Here is a 4539-nt window from a genome sequence, read left to right as displayed (position 1 = left end):
ATATGGCACACTAAATGACTTCTCCCTCAGAGTCTATTTTAGTATCTTGCAGCATGTCAAACTCTGCAAATCTTCTTGGAATGTTTCTGATTTTTTATGGCCTGTGAACTTGTTCAGAATCTTATTCAGACACTGGAACAATATCAGATGATGGAACCCCCGAAGTACCACCTTCAGAGGCATGACCTCCTTCATAGTATGTAATATTCCCAGAGGCTGCATCTCCACTAGTGTCAGAATCACCATCAGAATCATACTCTTCTTCAAAGTCACCTTCAGAATTATCTTCTGATTTTAATTTATCTTAAAAACCTTCAGATTATGAAGTATCTTCATAAGTTAACTCAGGTGTTAACACCGCACCCGAGTTGAATTGAGACTTGTTCCAATCCCACACTCCTGATTCTTTCATAATGACATCTCTGCTGAATTCAACCTTGTTAGTGACAAGAAAATAGACCATATAAGCACATGTATTGTGGTACCCTACAAGGAATATAACTCGGCTTCTGCCATCCAACTTCCTTCTCTTAGCATCTGGAACATGTTTGTAACAAACAGAATCAAACACCTTCAGATGGCTCACACTTTGCTTATCTCCAGTCCAATTCTCTAAAGGAACAATTTCCTTCAGCTTCTTTATTAGACACCTTTTGAGCACATATGATGCAGTTGTAACAACTTCTCCCCACAAGGTGTGAAGGAGCTTCTTCTCCTTCAGCATGCTCCTTGTCATATCAAGCAAAGTTCAATTTCTTCTTTCAGCAAAACCATTGTGTTGAGGAGTGTATGAAGCAGTCACCTTATGCTCAATTATATTCTCCTCACAGAACTTTATGAACTTTATAGAGTTATACTCACCTCCACCATCAGTTCTGAGAACTTGCAGCTTCTGGCCACTCTGATTCTCGGTCTTAATTATGAATTTCTTAAATTCAGCAAACACCTTGTGTTTGAACTTTATAAGGGATGACCACATCATCCTTGTGAACTCGTCAACAAATGACAAAAAGTATTTATTTTCTTCAAGTGATGGTACTGGAAATGGTCCACACACATCATAATGCACCACACCTAGAGCATGCTTTTCTCTTGGAGGAATTTCAAATGCAAATGGTAGTCTTGGTTTATTCCCTCTCATGCAGACATTGCACCAACTTATTTGAATTCAGATGCCCCAAGCTTCTGAAGTTCAGATGACCAAATATTTTGTGCCACAACTCACTTTCCTTCACAACACTTGTTGCACTAAGGCATTTAGAGTCTGCGATTTTAACATTCACTTTGAATATTCTATTCCTTCCCTGTTTTGACTTCATAATCATCTTCTGGTTGCAATCATACAACTTTAAAAGATTGTCGTTCATGGTAACTAAAAAACCTTTCTAAATTAATTGACCTACACTCATCATATTTTTTTCATGCCAGGAAAATACCACATGTTCTTGAATCAATGAAGTTTTAGCATTATTCGGAACTACTCTAACATTTCTTATTCCTTCGGCATTCAGATACTTATCATCACCACATCTGATCTTGGTCCTCCTACTAGAGTCAAACTCAACCAGCCATTTCTTATTTCTAGTAAGGTGATTTGAACAACTAGTGTCCATGTTCCACCAATATTTCAAGTACGCACTATCAGAATCAGAATCCATCAGTAGCACAGGTTCATCATCATAATCTCCTCTGGATATGTTTACTTCTTTTGACTTCCTTTCTTTGTTTGACCAATAATCATCAGTGAAGTGGTCAAACTTCTTACAACAGTAGCACTAAACCTTCCTCTTGTCATACTTATCCTTCCCTTTCTGAGCACTCTTCTTCCTTTCAGAAGTTGAGGTTTCTAACTTCTGAACACCATCATATTTCTTCTCGACTTCTAACGAAGACTGCTTCTGATATTTCTTACCAGAAGTTGCTTTTAGAGTCTGATGCTCTACCTCCATTTTAGAATTTCTCTCAGTCAGACGCAACTCTTGTGCCTCTAGACTGCTTTGCAGCTCTTCAATTCTCATGGTGCTAAGATCCTTAGAATGTTCAGTTGCTACAATTCTCATGGTGCTAAGATCCTTAGAATGTTTAGTTGCTACAACTCTCTAGCCATTCTTCTTATAACAATAAAAAATTAAGAGCCATGTTATTCTTCCACCTTAAATTTATACTAATACTAACACTAAATACTATTTACCGTATTTATATGGTAAATATTATTTTTTATAAATAAAAAATATTTTTATAAAAAAATATTTTTATTTTTAAAATTATTTTGATAATATAAATAAACAATTTATGATTAATCAATTTTATTATTGTATTAACCACAAAAATATAGATTATTAATCGCATATTTTTTTTATAATACATTAATCAAGTTTACTACTTCATTAACCAATACATATCATAAAATTAATCAAATCCTAACATTAAAATATAAAATATAATAATCAATCTTTACATTTTATTATATTTCATATTTTAATGTCAAAACTTGATTAATATTATGAAATCTACTAATTAATGAAGTGGAAAATTTAATTAATAAATTATAAGTAAAATACATGATTAATAATCTATATTTTTGTGATTAATACAATAATAAAATTGATTAATTATATATTTTATATTTATGTTATTAAAATAATTTTAAAATAAAAAGATTTTTTATAAATATTAGTTTTTATTTATAAAAAATAATTCACCGTATAAATATAGTAAATAATATTAGGTGTAAGCGGGTCGATCCAATTATATCGGAGGCTCCGTTCTAATAACAAAAATGGGCCTTTTTTAAAAAAAAATATAATTATAATAATTAAAAATATATATATTAAAAATGCATTTATATATAAATTAAAAATAAATTTAATTATAATTATTTTGAGTTTTGATCAATCTTGATTTTTGTATGTATTGAATCTTTATCATAATATTTTTTTCGATTATTGAATTTTTTTAATAACATTTTATTTATTTTTATTAATATTTATTTAAAAATTTGAAATTTTCAAAAATTTGGGTCCTTTAATATTTGGGGTCTGTGCTAAGCACATGCATAGGGTCGGTCCTGCACATGCACAGGGTCGGTCCTGGTCCTGGGTGTAAGTATATGTAAAAATTTGTATGAGAATAGCATTATTCAAAATAAAAACAATCATTAAAAAAAACATATGGGCTTGACATTTAATGATCAACATAGCCAAGGTTTGATAAAACGGATTAACATCATCAAAGTTTAGTATCATTTTGGTAACATAAAAATATTGTAACATAGTTAGAGACTCAGAAATGATGGTCGAGCGAAAAACATATTTATTAAGCAAGGATACCCACACTCATAACCAAGAGGTTGTGATAACAAATAGTGATTCCAATTGAAAGCAACAACATTAATAATGACAGATTTAGTGTTCAGATTTCAGATAAATTTTGGTGTTTTGGAATTAAATAAATAGATGAAAAAGACATAAAAATTTCAAAAACCTCTTTAGTCAATAATTTTTTCGTGAATAAATCAGTCACAAGAATTTAATATTACATCACACTTCAACGAAAATTGACGTCGTTATTATTTTTAAAGGATTAATTTAATGTCATTTGAAAAGTTTAGTAACCAAAATCAACCTTAAATATAATATAAGACCAAAAAATATTAAACCTTTAATAATGTATTTTTATTAAAATATTTACGAAGAAAAACTTTCACAATTTTTATTCAATATAATTATTTTGAACTTGAAAATATTTCCGTCACAAAATTCTATATTAATTTAATTTATTTCTTCAACCATTGAAGACTTATTTCAGATACATCTTTTACATCATTCATTATTTTTTATAATTTTAATGACATAACAACTTTATTACTTTTTACAACAACACATATCAATTCCATGAATAGGTGTACAGAATCCACCCTTGGTAAATCCTTTAGCATTACAATCTGAGGGACAGTATGTAGGGCATAGTGATACACAACAAACTTGTGGAGGTCCGGGTGCACCAATTAAACACTCTTTTGTGAAAAGCTCTTCTATTGGACTCTCGAAATTAGTATTCAATCCTGAATCAATTCAACATTAAAAAATTTATTTTCATATACAAAATTGTTTATGGAAAATGAAATTCAAAAGATTAAAATAACATAGTAACATTCCTCTTACCTGATACCAATATCAAAGAAATGCATAAAATCCCCAAAATATAAGATTGATAAATATGAAATGTCATTTTGTATTGCATGATGAAAGGCTAACAACATATTTTCATTATATAGACATCACAAGTAGTTGCATTTTATAAAGTATTATTAAAGTTGACTTTAGTAATAATTACTAATAAATATGAATTTAATATTTTAATAGTACCTCAACAAAATTAGTCAAAAGACAAAAAGTAAATTTAAATTTAGGGGATTATAATATTTATATCACTTTGAAAGTATTTATGTTAAAGAAAAATCACATTTTTAATATTTAAATGCATTCAAATTAAATGTATGATCATCAAAAAAAAAGTTTACTATTTGTCAAGACTACT

General features: G+C 29.3%; 1 long non-coding RNA gene across 1 annotated transcript; it reads right to left on the bottom strand.

Annotated features, from left to right (window-relative positions):
* Nucleotides 1–3744: 3744 nt before the first annotated feature.
* Nucleotides 3745–4281, bottom strand: LOC127082708 (uncharacterized). Its single transcript, XR_007788200.1, has 2 exons — nucleotides 4164–4281; nucleotides 3745–4063 (listed from the first exon to the last, which is right to left on the bottom strand). It is a non-coding gene; the product is annotated as an uncharacterized LOC127082708 (long non-coding RNA).
* Nucleotides 4282–4539: the final 258 nt, after the last annotated feature.

Source organism: Lathyrus oleraceus, chromosome 5, assembly GCF_024323335.1.
Source record: "Lathyrus oleraceus cultivar Zhongwan6 chromosome 5, CAAS_Psat_ZW6_1.0, whole genome shotgun sequence".
Taxonomy (NCBI): Eukaryota; Viridiplantae; Streptophyta; class Magnoliopsida; order Fabales; family Fabaceae; genus Lathyrus; species Lathyrus oleraceus.
This window is presented reverse-complemented; position numbering and strand designations above follow the sequence as displayed.